Here is a 15,889-nt window from a genome sequence, read left to right on the forward strand (position 1 = left end):
ATTTCTGTGACTTCTGCTACTCCTGCAATTTCTGTGACTTCTGCTACTCCTGCAATTTCTGTGACTTCTGCTACTCCTGCGATTTCTGTGACTTCTGCTACTCCTGCGATTTCTGTGACTTCTGCTACTCCTCCGATTTCTGTGACTTCTGCTACTCCTCCGATTTCTGTGACTTCTGCTACTCCTCCGATTTCTGTGACTTCTGCTACTCCTGCGATTTCTGTGACTTCTGCTACTTCTGCGATTTCTGTGACTCCTGCGATTTCTGTGACTTACCACCGTATGAAAAAGTTACATCTGCCCACACAGAAAATTGCATCTCAACAAACCTGTCATTGGTAAGTAAGTTTTACGTTTGTTCTTCCGTTGGCTTTAATTATGTATTAGAGAAACAACTGTGAAAATATGAATAGTGTAATTAATATGTAAGTAGCCATACAGTAGCGTAATAGTTCGTGTTTAGAAAACGAATTCTAACATATTGTTATGTTCACAGGTACCCGAACTACATTTCAGTCACTCAGTAAATTGATAACTCAAAATATCATTGTCAACAGATCTGGAGAAATTGCCACTGCGTCTTTAGACCGTTTTCGTCAGACGAGAGGTAAGTTTCTAAGTGTTTCGATGGGCTTAATTACTTCAGTGATATCGTTCTTGCAAATGTGAAATATACCCCATTGAGTAGCTTTCATTACAGCAAATATTAGCAATCTACTCTGTCAATTATATTGCTTGTAATTAGTGACAGCAAAAATTGTTTAATAATCCTTGTGATTTTGCAGACACAGTTCTGACTCTTGATTACTGATTGCTGTACGTATTTATCCACATCAAGGCTGTTGAGAGAGACTCGTGAAGATTCAATACAGCTCTTAGAGGATTTGCCGTGTATAAGTGACATAATTGTGAAATAAGTGTGCAGATGAGTGATTAAACTGTGTCTTATTGAAGTTGTTATGCAATTTTAAAGGAATAATAAATGTTAAATACAGTGAGTGAATAATGAAAATCTCATTTTCCACATGTTTAAGCCGTCCTATAGTCGTAACTTTCCGCCACTTATTTACTGGTAAACAGTAGTTGGAGAGTGACATGCCACCCCCCCCCCCCTTCTCCACAATCTTGGTGTGACACTGACACGTAATATGCATTTTGAAGCTGTTGATATGAAAGTGGAAAGTACAGATCTTCCAGTTAAATCAGTAATAGCTTAAGTGCAGTACTTGAAAGTAGCACAGGAAAAGCTTACTTATGTAGGTGGTAGTAGTGTCGGCAAAAAGTTCGTGAGTGTGAAGTTGCCATGTAGAACACCAGGTGTAAAACTTTTATCCCGAGTCTTGAACTGTGTTGGAATAAAAGTGAGGCATTCATATGACTCAATAATGCTGTTTTCATTTCACTACACTTATACAGATGTCTGAGTTCTGCTGTGTTAACATTGCAAAGTCCTGTAGGCATGTGGAGTATTAACCAAAACTGTCATATTGGAAGCAGAATCACATTTGTTACGTTACTTGATATTTTCAGGAGAAAAAGGCAATGTTGGTTCTTATTAATATAATACATTCAGAGTCACAGCTGTGTTTGACCAGCCATAACTGATGCTGAATGTGCATGTCGTCATATAATGTGAAGGGCTTATTTCAATAGAGGCACAAGTCCATTACCTCCACTTTTCTGTCTATAATGCTTCTGAAATTAATGATCCAAACAAACATTACTGAAGGTTTATTTCTAGCAAGAATCCATATGCTTGAATATATCTGGTATCTCAACTGCAGATTTTTCAGCGATCATTTAACTTTACGACTCCGTATCTCAAAATGAACAAAAATGGACTTGTACCACTAATGAAATAAGTCATTCATATGCACACACAGCACACCGATCTCATGAGGCACAAGGCTCTCATGACGAAGTACGTACGTCGTTCAACAGATGGCACTAGGAAAATAATGTTAACTGCGCTTTTTAGTTGCTACATGCGACTCTTAGTTGCGATTTGTCACGGAAATCGCAGTTTGACTCGGTAGCGAATAGCATAGTATGAGCTTTGCTCAACAGATAGCACTGCTAACTGCACTTTTTAGTTGCTACTTGCGACTCTTAGTTGCGACTTGTCACGGAAATCGCAGTTAGACTCGATAGCGTGTCGCAGAGATGAGCGTAGTACGAACTTTGCCCAGCAGATGGCACTGTTAACTGCGCTTTTTAGTTGCTACTTGCGGTTCTTGGTTGCGATGTGTCACGGAAATCGCAGTTAGACTACATAGCGTGTCGCAGAGATGAGCGTAGTACGACCTTTTGCCAACAGATGGCACTGTTAACTGCGTTTTTTAGTTGCTACTTGCGACTTCTAGCCGCGACTTGTCACTGAAATCGCAGAAACCAGTACGGAATTCGGCCAACAGATGGCTCACGGCGTTGAATGTCAAATGCTACTTGCGACTGCTAACTGTGACTGAAACCGCAGATTTTGTAAAGTTGTTATTGTGATATCTGTGACTTCTCAATCACTGTGATTTGTAACAGATATTTCCTGCACACCACTACTTCTGCTAGAGGTTCGTTAAAACTCTGCAACGAACATTCTGGTTACTGCTGAGGAGGCGACTCTCAGCCCAGTAATCAGTCATCGTTCAAGATGTCAGCATCGTCTTAGATAGGCCACGACTGTATTAAATGTCTTAGTTATACTTAGGGTGAACATCAGGTCAGTTATACTTCACGTGAGGAGTATTGTAAATTTGTCTGTATCAAGTGAAATATCCGGAATGTTCCTATGGAAACAAATAGTACACGTTAAGTAAATCTTCATGTCTATACTGTAATAAAGTGAGCTAATATTTTATATTTTACAGTCGGGGGCCTTGCCGCGGGGTTCGGGCGGCCCCCCTGCCCTCTTCTGCCGTAGGGTCGAGTCGAGTACTCCCTCTGGCATGGGTGTGTCTTGTCCTCAGCGTAAGTTAGTTTTAGTTAGATTAAGCAGTGTGTAAGCCTAGGGACCGATGACCTAAGCAGTTTGGTCCCATAGGAATTTACCATAAATTTCCAATTTTCCCACCATTGTATCAGCGAGTGTATTTTCGTTCGGCACAATAGTTTAAGTATTTATCGGTATTCCATTATTAAGAGTGTGTTGGTCATGACAAAGCTGAAAAGTGTCAGTTTATGCATTAATTTGATATTTATTTTCTTATTCAGCATGAAACAAGTAAGTCGACAATTCCTTCGCCAATGTAACTTTTCATGCACAAAATAGCTAGGCACTGAAGAGATGAGCCTTTTGACACTTCATTTGCATAGCTAGCAGTAGTTGCTAGTGAAATGTTTCTAATTCCTCTCAAAACACTATTTACATTTTTCTTAACTACCCTGATTAACTTCAAGAAATTAAATAGTTTTTGCAGAACCAGACCTCACACTGGTGAGCTTGATACTCTATTTCTCCATTTCCAACTCTTCGTTTGACTATCAAAATCAGGCCAAAAATGTCCCTCAAATCATTAATCAAGTTTTTCTTTATTACCCCCATTATTTTTTGCAATTTTATTTCTTTTTATGTAAAACTATACCTCACTCTTCTCTATTTTATACCACATTTCTCCATTTCGTACTCCTCATTCGACCACAAAAATTCGAACAAAAATATGTTGTTTAGTTTCTAGAGAGCCCTTCTTTTCGCTCTGCTCAAATATTCCACCGAAAATACGTTCTGCGCGTGGCTTTTTTTATTTCTGTCAACCTTATTTTTTCCTTGGTTCTATAACGAAATGTGTAAGGGTTCGTTATTAAAAAGAAAAACACCATTCTATCTTCAAGAGCAAAGGAGTTTCATTGTGTGTCTACAGAGGTCATTGCATCAATAAATTATTAATCTTACTCGGTGAGTAGGAAAATTTAATTAGAATTCTTATATGTCAGCTTTGAAGGTACTAGTGTAGTGCAATAACTTTGTGTCTACCTGGCGATAATATCATTAGTGACCCTGAACGCCCATTCCTTGGTTATTAGTTAAATTAGAATACTTCCGAACCTGCACTGTTGTGAGAGCTTTTCCAAAGTCTATCTTTATTTTAATTTTCAATTTGATCATGTATATTTCATATTTATCAGTCCTCATGTATGTGACCACTTGTCATAAGTCTGATTAACTACCTTACACAGCGCGAAACGTTGCGAGACGCGCAGAAAGAGAGTCGCCACAGTTCTGGTAGGTACTGAAAGGGATCTGGAGCCATGCCGACTCACGTGCCGTGGCCAGCTGCGCTTAGTTTCTATTTGAGGATCCACAGCATGAACAGTCAGATCGAGGAAGCCTCACAGATTCTCTATTGGATTTAAATCCGGAAAGTTTGTTGGCCAGTGGAGTACGGCAAACTCATCCTGGTGCTTTTCGAACCACGGACGCACAATGCGAGCTGTGTGACACGTTGCGTTGTCCTCTTGGTAGACGTCACCGTGCCTAGGAAAAACAAACTGCATGTATAGGTGGACATCGTCTCCAAGGATAGATGTGTTGTTCTATTGATAAATTTTATCCTTCCGGAATGGAGAGACGACCCAGTGAATACTGCGAAAATATCTCCCAGGTCAAAACTCTTCATGCTTCATCCCTGGACCCTTCCGACGATTGACACAGAGTGTTTGCTTTCAGACGTTTCACATCGTACACGTCGACGGCTGTCTGTCCGATGGAGCATAAAACGTGATTCATCTGAAAATGCCACCTATCTCCACTCAATGGACATCCAGCCTTGGTTGCCGAAGAATAGCAGTCAGCGTGGTTGCATGAACCATGTGCCTGTTGCGGTGGCCCATACCCAACAACGTTCGCTGAACGGTTGTTGAGGAGGCACTGTTAGTACCCGTTGGTTCATCTGGGCAGTCAGCTGCTCAACAGTTGCACCTCTCTTCACCAGTCTAAACATTCATGGTGGTGTCTGTTTGTTCTATATCTGTGACATACTACTGAATTTGCTTATCATGGAAGGTGTTGGATTTGCCTGGCACCTTACACCAGTACACATCTCTCTAACAGTCGTTCATCCCTGTCACCTAAGACGCGCGGTGCACCACAGATGCTCGGCGCCAGTTTTGAGTAGCACCATTTTGACACTCACACTGTAGTTCAACCTCGACGGCACGCGAACAGTTTACGAACTTAGCAGTTTCGGAAATGCTTCCACCTTTGGCCCGAAAGACAATGAACAGTCCTTTTGGACGTAACATTTATCGCTCCGTTTCTGCATCACGAAAATGACTCCTCTGTGTTCCGCATCCACCCAACTTCGTACACCTTCCACTGCTAGCACTGCCACGTGCCCTCTGTGAGTGGTTATTGGACGCTCTCGTTGAACACAGGTAGTGGTCACCCTGGGCTCTATATCTGTACAATACAGGCCTGCTGTTTTTGACATTCGAATGCTACTAGGATAGTGTTTTACAAGAAAGGGGTAAAATCAAAATAGGTTTGACTACCAGCACGCAAGACGGAAGATTAGTCGCTTCCAGGAGGCATGACTTGCTGTAATGGAATCCAAGTATGGTTCCTACGAAAGTAATAGTAGAATGCCTGAAGTACACTTGTATTGAATTATTATGAATACACGAAAGACATAAAGAGTCATGACGGAATTACATTGTTTCTTTCATAACACGAGTAACAAAATATGGCGTTTGCATTTCCTGGTTGGAAATTGGTATAAAGGCATTCACAGTCCTGTTGTATTATTGTATTGTTAGTACTCTGACCAACCTCCGTTCTTCCTAATTACCTCAGAAATTCTCTTCAGGACTGATTTGTTAGGATTTGTAGTTATTGGAGTGAAATATCGGCCACCCTTCTCGTATCGCTTTTCTCAGCTCACATGCGGCCTCAAAATTCCTTTCATTGCAATAAATACGCCTTGCAAGTATTCCGCAAAGGTTTTCCTACAGGGTTCAAATCCGGGCTACTTGGAGGTCAGGGCAAGACATCGATATCTTTACCTTTAAACCACTTTCTGGTTGTATCAAAAACATGCAGAGATGCATGTGTCTCTTGCATCTCAGTGTGTATGTCAAAACTTCATTCTAGTGTTCAGCCAAACTATGCATGGTTTACTTTAGCGCAGAAGTCCGCCCAAACAACAACACTTTCAAAACCAAAAGTTCTGCTCATTCTTACCTCCTGTTCTGTTCTCATATCATGCGAGTAATATTGAAATCCATCAGTTCACTCTTAAACTACTTCTCATCACTAAAGGCCATGTTATCCCATTCTGAAGTCCACGACATATGTTTTTCAGCGACCTTCAGTCCATCCAGTTTACGTTTGGTTGTTAAAGCATCTTCCGGGTTAGAGCTTGTTCCTGTTTCTTGTATGTAAGATGTTTGTCATTTGACAAAATTTGTCCGAGACGTCGGACAGTTACTGGCAACCAGCAACAAGTTGGAAAGGATAACGGTTTGTGGCCCTTGCTTTGAGCAAAAATAGCCGTTTGATGTCTCAGATAACATTCTACATTGCTCATATTTTTCGTTCTGTGCATATCGTGCCCCCAATCGAACGAAATTATCAATCACTGTGCTTTAACGCTTTAACGTATTGGCGATTCGACGATTATACGCACAGAAATTTGCCTTTTATCTCATGGTAACGGTTTTTCTCGTGTTGTTGTTGTTGTCTTCAGTCCTGAGACTGGTTTGATGCAGCTCTCCATGCTACTCTATCCTGTGCAAGCTGCTTCATCTCCCAGTACCTACTGCAACCTACATCCTTCTGAATCTGCTTAGTGTACTCATCTCTCGGTCTCCCTCTACGATTTTTACCCTCCACGCTGCCCTCCAATGCTAAATTTGTGATCCCTTGATGCCTCAAAACATGTCCTACCAACCGATCCCTTCTTCTAGTCAAGTTGTGCCACAAACTTCTCTTCTCCCCAATCCTATTCAATACCTCCTCATTAGTTACGTGATCTATCCACCTTATCTTCAGTATTCTTCTGTAGCACCACATTTCGAAAGCTTCTATTCTCTTCTTGTCCAAACTAGTTATTGTCCATGTTTCACTTCCATACATGGCTACACTCCAAACAAATACTTTCAGAAACGACTTCCTGATACATAAATCTATATTCGATGTTAACAAATTTCTCTTCTTCAGAAACGCTTTCCTTGCCATTGCCAGTCTACATTTTATATCCTCTCTACTTCGACCATCATCAGTTATTTTACTTCCTAAATAGCAAAACTCCTTTACTACTTTAAGTGTGTCATTTCCTAATCTAATTCCCTCAGCATCACCCGATTTAATTTGACTACATTCCATTATCCTCGTTTTGCTTTTGTTGATGTTCATCTTATATCCTCCTTTCAAGACACTGTCCATTCCGTTCAACTGCTCTTCCAAGTCCTTTGCCGTCTCTGACAGAATTACAATGTCATCGGCGAACCTCAAAGTTTTTACTTCGTCTCCATGAATTTTAATACCTACTCCAAATTTTTCTTTTGTTTCCTTTACTGCTTGCTCAATATACAGATTGAATAACATCGGGGAGAGGCTACAACCCTGTCTCACTCCTTTCCCAACCACTGCTTCCCTTTCATGCCCCTCGACTCTTATTACTGCCATCTGGTTTCTGTACAAATTATAAATAGCCTTTCGCTCCCTGTATTTTACCCCTGCCACCTTTAGAATTTGAAAAAGAGTATTCCAGTCAACATTGTCAAAAGCTTTCTCTAAGTCTACAAATGCTAGAAACGTAGGTTTGCCTTTTCTTAATCTTTCTTCTAAGATAAGTCGTAAGGTCAGTATTGCCTCACGTGTTCCAACATTTCTACGGAATCCAAACTGATCTTCCCCGAGGTCTGCATCTACCAGTTTTTCCATTCGTCTGTAAAGAATTCGCGTTAGTATTTTGCAGCCGTGGCTTATTAAACTGATAGTTCGGTAATTTTCACATCTGTCAGCACCTGCTTTCTTTGGGATTGGAATTATTATATTCTTCTTGAAGTCTGAGGGTATTTCGCCTGTCTCATACATCTTGCTCACCAGCTGGTAGAGTTTTGTCATTACTGGCTCTCCTAAGGCCGTCAGTAGTTCTAATGGAATGTTGTCTACTCCGGGGGCCTTGTTTCGACTCAGGTCTTTCAGTGCTCTGTCAAACTCTTCACGCAGTATCGTATCTCCCATTTCGTCTTCATCTACATCCTCTTCTATTTCCATAATATTGTCCTCAAGTACATCGCCCTTGTATAAACCTTCTATATACTCCTTCCACCTTTCTGCCTTCCCTTCTTTGCTTAGAACTGGGCTGCCATCTGAGCTCTTGATATTCGTACACGTGGTTCTCTTCTCTCCAAAGGTCTCTTTAATTTTCCTGTAGGCAGTATCTATCTTACCCCAAGTGAGATAAGCTTCTACATCCTTACATTTGTCCTCTAGCCATCCCTGTTTAGCCATTTTGCACTTCCTGTCGATCTCATTTTTGAGACGTTTGTATTCCTTTTTGCCTGCTTCATTTACTGCATTTTTATATTTTCTCCTTTCATCAATTAAATTCAATATTTCTTCTGTTACCCAAGGATTTCTAGCAGCCCTCGTCTTTGTACCTACTTTATCCTCTGCTGCCTTCACTACTACATCCCTCAGAGCTACCCATTCTTCTTCTACTGTATTTCTTTCCCCTATTCCTGTCAATTGTTCCCTTATGCTCTCCCTGAAACTCTGTACAACCTCTGGTTCTTTCAGTTTATCCAGGTCCCATCTCCTTAATTTCCCACATTTTTGCAGTTTCTTCAGTTTTAATCTACAGGTCATAACCAATAGATTGTGGTCAGAGTCCACATCTGCCCCTGGAAATGTCTTACAACTTAAAACCTCGTTCCTAAATCTCTGTCTTACCATTATATAATCTATCTGATACCTTTTAGTATCTCCAGGGTTCTTCCACGTATACAACCTTCTTTCGTGATTCTTAAACCAAGTGTTAGCTATGATTAAGTTGTGCTCTGTGCAAAATTCTACTAGGCGGCTTCCTCTTTCATTTCTTAGCCCCAATCCATATTCACCTACTATGTTTCCTTCTCTCCCTTTTCCTACACTCGAATTCCAGTCACCCATTACTATTAAATTTTCGTCTCCCTTCACTATCTGAATAATTTCTTTTATTTCATCGTACATTTCTTCAATTTCTTCATCATCTGCAGAAAAAGAATTGTTTTTCTCGTGGCATTGTCATAAATGTGGTTTATGTACACAACACGCATTGTCTCTAAAGATGTCTGTTTCCTATCCATAGTAAAGGCCCATATGCACACACTAACACCGCAAAGAGCACACTGCGATTATACCGGTTTCCAGCCTCTACTACATGAATCATTGATGTTACATATTGTACTACTGTTATCAAATGCGATACCATTCGACTGCATTTGTCGGTATACTGTATCTCGTACTATTGTACAACTATTCCAATAAAAAATGTTAATTATCCTACAAATACAATGTCTTTATACTGATTTCCACTACTGTAATACCGTGTAGCACTGTCTCGCCTTAATAACCGCCTGAATCACGTGGGGGGGGATCGACTATTTTCTTCATATATTCCACGTCCAGCTGCGACAAAACACTCATGATTAGATCACAAAGAGCTACCAAATTGTGGCTACCCTCATTGCTACGTTTCATCTGCTGTTTCAAATAGCTCCAGACATTTTCTATAGGGTTTAGAACTGGCCAGTCAGAATTCGACAGGGAGCACGAATGTTCAACTACGACTTATGTCTGGAGTCCAGTAAACGGGGCTATTATTATTTTGGAATAGGGGAGTGTGGGTGTGCCCACAGCACATTCATTATCAACGTTTAGAAGAAAGGGCAACACTTGGTCACCGGGATTGTTGAAATGATCATTTTAGTTCATTTTCAAGGTAAATAAAATGACTAGACCTAAGCCATGATAGTAAAACGGACTGAACTATACCTTCTACATATTATGGAATAATCGCCTCACTGTGCCGTCGGTGCAATCGCCCTCTTGCAACATTCGAAAATAGTAAAAAACTGCGATTCGTTGGGCCATACTCAAGTCAGATACTGTCCAGTTACTGTGGCCGTACCCGCGGGAAGCAACACGCTACAACTTACACGTGCCCAAGCAGCCAGGAACAACTGCACTTTTATTAAGTCTATGGAACAGAAAATAGTAACAAAAGTTCTTGAGACGTGAGACCACACGTTATTCTCACCACATTGTTCAAGCGGAAAGTTAATCAATGACGTTGCACTGTGATGTTCATGGCTGAACGTCAATCTCTGACGTTGCACTGTGATGTGCTTACGTGGATGAAGTGTGTGAAACCCCGGTTGGCGGTGACCGGTAGCTTGTTCGACGATGGTTGGAAGATAATCCAACAAGGCGGTGAACCCAAGAACAGGATGAAGACGCGGGCGTGATTATGGGAGCGGGACGAGAACGAACAGACTTTGAAGGCCGAATGCTAGTTGGAGCTAGACGCATGGGACATTCCATTTCGGAAATCGTTCGGGAGTTCAGTATTCCCGGAGCCAAAGTGTCAAGAGTGTGCCGCGAATACCTAATTTCAGGCATTACCTCGCAGCGCGGACAACGCAGTGGCCGAAAGCCTTCACTTAACAACCAAGAGCAGGGGCGCTTGTGTAGAATTGTAAAGGTCCACAGACAAGCAATACTGCTTGAAATAACCACAAAAATGAACGTGGGACATACGACGAACGTATACGTTAGGACAATGCTGTGAATTTTGGAGTTAATGGGCAATGATATCAGACGACCGACGCGAAGGCCTTTGCTAACAGCACGACATCGACTGCACCCCTTCTGCTGGGCATATGACTATCGGTTGAACCCTAGACGATTGGAAAACCGTGGCCTGGTCAGATGAGTCCCGACTTCAACTGGTAAGAGCTGACGATATGGTTCGGGTGCGGCACAGACCACACGAATCAATGGATCCGAGATGACAATAAGGCACTGTACAAGCCGCTGGTGTCTCCATAATGGTGTGGGGTCTGTTTACATGGAATGGATTTGGTCCTCTAGTACACTTTAAATGGTTTTGTTCAGGTACCTGGAGACCGTTTGGAGACACGAATGTACTTCATGTTCCCAAACATGTTGTTGGGCCACAACTGATCACGACTGAAGAACATTCTGGACAGTTCGAGCGAATGGTTTGGTCACCCAGATAGCCCCACATTAACTCTATCGTACACTTACGGGACATAACTGAGAGGCCACGTCGTGCACACAATCCTTCACTGGCAACACTTTCGCAATTATGAGCGGCTATAGAGGCAGTATGGCTTAATGTTTCTGCGAGGGACTTCCAACGACCTGTTGAGTTCATGGCACGCTGAAATGCTGCACTACGCCTGGCAAAGGAGGTCCCACACAATTTTAGGAGATATCCCATGACTTTTGTCACCTCACTGTATATTTCGCCTTTTTCTTCAGCATCCTCACTGCTTTTATGCAGCCTGCCAAATCTCTCTCCAACCTTCTCATCGGAGAGCAGCATTTGGTCCCAGTTCCTGAATTACTTTTCATGTATGCTTCAGTTCTCCCCTACATCTCCCTCAACTACCATTATACTTTAACATATATTCTATCAACCTATATCTTCCCCTTATTCCTGTTTTCCGCATGTTCATCTCTTCACTCATTTGTTATCTTATCGGTCGATCTAATTTTCAATATCCTTCTGCAGCACCAAATTCCAAACGTTACGATTTTCCTCTTTTCCGTTTTCCTTCACATACTTTCAGATATTCCTTCCTTAAATTAAGGCTGATGTTTGTAACATTCTTATGGTGAAGATTGCAATCTTTAATTGTGCGATTTGGTTTCTTATTCCCTTCTTGCTTGGTCCGTCTTTCGATATTTTGCTTCAAAACAGCAGAATTCCTTCACTTCATCTACTTCGTGGTCTGCAATTTTCATCTTAAGTTTATCTCTGCCATGATACCCATACGAGGACTCCTGCGGCTGCTGACAATCTCATTACAGTCGTTTTGGGCGTACTATAGCGTCACCTTGATGATGATGAGGTCCCATACTCCGAGGAGCTTAGGGGACGATGCGGGAGACCAGCACCGCCGTACTAGGCAAGGTCCTAGTGAATGTGGTTTGCCACTGCCTTCCTCCAACCGTAATGGGGATGAATGATGATGATGCAGACGACACAACACTCAGTCATCTTAAGGCAGGAAAAATCCCTGACCCCATGCGTGAGAAGCGAGAACGCTGCCCCAAGATCATGAGCTGCGGAGAAGCGCCACCTTATCAAATACTAAAGTAGTTGTTGTTGTTTGATGCAGCTCTCCATGCTACTCTATCCTGTGCAAGCTTCTTCATCTCCCAGTACCTACAGCAACCTACATCCTTCAGAATCTGATTAGTGCATTCATCTCTTGGTCTCCGTGTACGATTTTTACTCTCCACGCTGCCTTCCAATACTAAATTGGTGATCCCTGATGCCTCAGAACATGTCCTACCAACCAATCCCTTCTTCTGGTCAAGTTGTGCTACAAAGTTCTCTTCTTCCCAATCCGATTCAATACTTCCTCATTAGTTATGTGATCTACTTATCTAATCTTCAGCATTCTTCTGTAGCACCACATTTCGAAAGCTTCTATTCTCTTCTTGTCCCAACTATTTATCGTCCATGTCTCTTCCATACATGGCTACACTCCATACAAATACTTTCAGAAATTACTTCCTGACACTTAAATCTATATGCGATGTTAATAAATATCTCTTCTTCAGAAACGCTTTCCTTGCCATTGCCAGTCTAAATTTTATTCCCTCTCTATTTCGACCATACTAAAGTTGCTAAGCTAAATCGACGTTTCGACCTAGTTGCAGCGGCTTTCCTCGGGATAAAAATTAATTAGCTGGAGAACTGGTGATTCAATACTTCGCTTTTCTAACAGTGTCAGTAATCCATTGAAGTCATATTCATTAGATTTTATTAGGCCTAAAATAACATTTATCAGGAGAGAGGGAAAGGGTATGTGTCACACTATTTGTGGGTCGCACAGCTTGCAGGCAATTGGTAGCCCGCTACGAATCAAAGGCTAACTTCTGAGGGGCCCTGTTTTCCTGCTTGTAGTAACAGAGTGACGACACCAGCTGTGCGAACGCTATTTGTTTAGTCGAAAGTGACAGTGTGCGGTGAGGCCGCTGCCCCACCATCTCACACAGCGCTTCTTCACGAGATCACTGGCAGCTAGGATGCCAGGGGCCCGTAGCTGTCTTCCCTGTTGGTATTATCAGGTTGCCTCAGAATTTAGAATGATAGCCGTATACAGCTCGAGTTTGCCTCATTTATTGTTTGTCATCTTCTATTACGGTAATACTGCCTCGTTTTCTTATTCCATTTACTGGCGTCACTAACTTCCTGCCTTACTTGCTGATGAGCAGCAGTAGCAGCGCGTATCGATAAATGTACTGTCATACCATCTCTGGAGCGACCGATAGTATCTCAGGGTCATCGTGTGTCTGAGTCAGTTCGGGACGGACCAGAAGTGCAGTCGGGACGCAACAGCTGTGAAGTCGGGGGCGGAGCGCCGGTGAAGCGCCAACGACCAGTGTTCGCCGATCGCTGGCGACACGTATGAACTTTCCGACGGAGGGAGATTGGAGCGCGACGACCGTTGGTTGGACATTCGGTTGGTTGTCTCATCGGCCGACGTATATTTGGTCCTTTCACCGTTTCCGGGCCTGGCCAGTTGGTCGGTTGGCGTGGAGCAGCGAGGAAAACTTCACGGACCAGCTGAAGGCCTCTATGCGGTGTCAGAGCATGTGGTGCGGTTCTAGATATGCGATCCTCGACATGAAAGTTGAGTCTTGACTTAATCTACCAGCAAGTCACGACTGCTCACATTGCGTCATTTGGAGTTCGTTGTCGGCTGTTGGGATATTCCTGCCAGCAACAACGTGTGTTTTCAAGTTGGCAAATTTTAGCCACCCACCAGTAGAGTTTAACTGTACTTGGTTATTTGAATTTAAGTGCACCAGTGGAATCTTCTGCCTTGTTGCCGTTAACGTTCCGGTTACCTTCCCTGGCCATCAACGTACATTCAGGCAGTGTCTTTTCCTCATCTTTTTGCCACTGTACAGCATGGTATGTAGTTTGACAGTTTACTGTGTAATTGGTTGTGGGTGTCAATACCTTCTATGTTGTTCCATTGAACTACCTGTTGTGTGCTGGTCAGGCGAAGCGGAGGTTATCTTGTTGCTGGCTCCACTGACAGTTGGGCTGTCGGTTGGGCTGTCGTCGTATCAAATGGTTCAAATGGCTCTGAGCACTATGGGACTCAACATCTTAGGTCATAAGTCCCCTAGAACTTAGAACTACTTCAACCTAACTAACCTAAGGACATCACAAACATCCATGCCCGAGGCAGGATTCGAACCTGCGACCGTACCAGTCCTGCGGTTCCGGACTGCAGCGCCAGAACCGCACGGCCACCTCGGCCGGCTGTCGTCGTATCAACAATGGTTGGGTCGTCTGCCTGTCTCACCTAAGTGAGCGTTAGTGTTTTAATTCCATGCCGGCCCTCGCAAGTTCTGAGCGCCCTTGGGTGTACTGCCTTTTTTATTTGTTCTTGTTGTTTGTACTTGTATGGCTTCTAGTCTATTTTTAAAAAAATTAAGGTTGTTTAGCCCTTAAGGTGTAAGTTTCTTTAGGCCTTCAGCCTAATTTAAAGAACTGTTTTACGTAGACCTTTGGCATTTTAAAGGTTTTAATTTTCTTGAATTTTAAGTGTTGAGCCTTTAGCCAATTTTGAGTTTGAGTTTTATCCACCAGAGTATATAAGGAGTGCATCACCCAAAACTAGAACCACAATTGAAAATGCTATTGATGTGCTGTTTTCACAGAATGTATTGGTATTCAGGGACTCCTACTGTTAGCCAATCAACAGACTGTACTGTTTTGTGCAGATACACTATTTGATCAAAAGTATCCAGACACTCCCAAAAACATATGTTTTTCATATTCGGTGCATTTTGCTGCCACCTACTGCCAGGTACTCCATATCACCGACCTCTATTGTCATTAGACATCGTGAGAGAGGAGAATGGGGCACTCCACGGAACTCATGAACGTGGTCACGTGATTGGGTGTCACTTGTGTCGTACGTCTGTACGCGAGATTTCCACAATCCTAAACATCCCTAGGTCCACTGTTTTCGATGTGATAGTGAAGCTGAAACGAGAAAGGACATGTACAGCACAAAGGCGTACAAGCCGACCTCGTCTCTTGACTAACAGAGACCGCTGACACTTCAAGAGGGTCGTAATGTCTAATAGACAGATATCTAACCAGACCATTCCAAACTGCATCAGGATCCGCTGCAAGTACCATGACAATTAGGTGGTAGACGAGAAAACTTGGATTTCATAGTCAAATCCATAGCTGGTAAATTCTGGTGTAAGGAGCGTAAACATTGGACGATTGAACGGTGGAGAAACGTTGTGTGAAGTGACGAATCACGGTACACAATGTGGCGATTGGATGGCAGGGTGTGGGTATGGCAAATGCCCTGTGAATGTCATTTGCCAGCGTGTGTAGTGAGAACAGTAAAATTCGGAGGCGGTGGTGTAATAAGTGTGATCATGATTTTCACGGAAGGGGCTTCCACCCCTTGTTGTTTTACGTGACACTGTCACAGCACAGGCCTAGATTGATGTTTTAAGCACCTTCTTGCTTCCGACTGCTGAAGAGCAATTCGGGACTGGCGATTGCAACTTTCACCTTCTTGCTTCCGACTGTTGAAGAGCTATTCGGGACTGGCGACTGCAACTTTCTACGAGATCGAGCACCTGTTCATAATTCACGGCCTGTGGCGGAGT

The 15,889-nt window shown here is 42.7% G+C and overlaps 1 long non-coding RNA gene across 1 annotated transcript; it reads left to right on the forward strand.

Annotated features, from left to right (window-relative positions):
• Positions 1 to 257: 257 nt before the first annotated feature.
• Positions 258 to 861, forward strand: LOC126356170 (uncharacterized). The gene is made up of 3 exons (XR_007565601.1): positions 258 to 338; positions 497 to 607; positions 786 to 861. It is a non-coding gene; the product is annotated as an uncharacterized LOC126356170 (long non-coding RNA).
• Positions 862 to 15,889: the final 15,028 nt, after the last annotated feature.

This window comes from Schistocerca gregaria, chromosome 3, assembly GCF_023897955.1.
Source record: "Schistocerca gregaria isolate iqSchGreg1 chromosome 3, iqSchGreg1.2, whole genome shotgun sequence".
Classification (NCBI taxonomy): domain Eukaryota; kingdom Metazoa; phylum Arthropoda; class Insecta; order Orthoptera; family Acrididae; genus Schistocerca; species Schistocerca gregaria.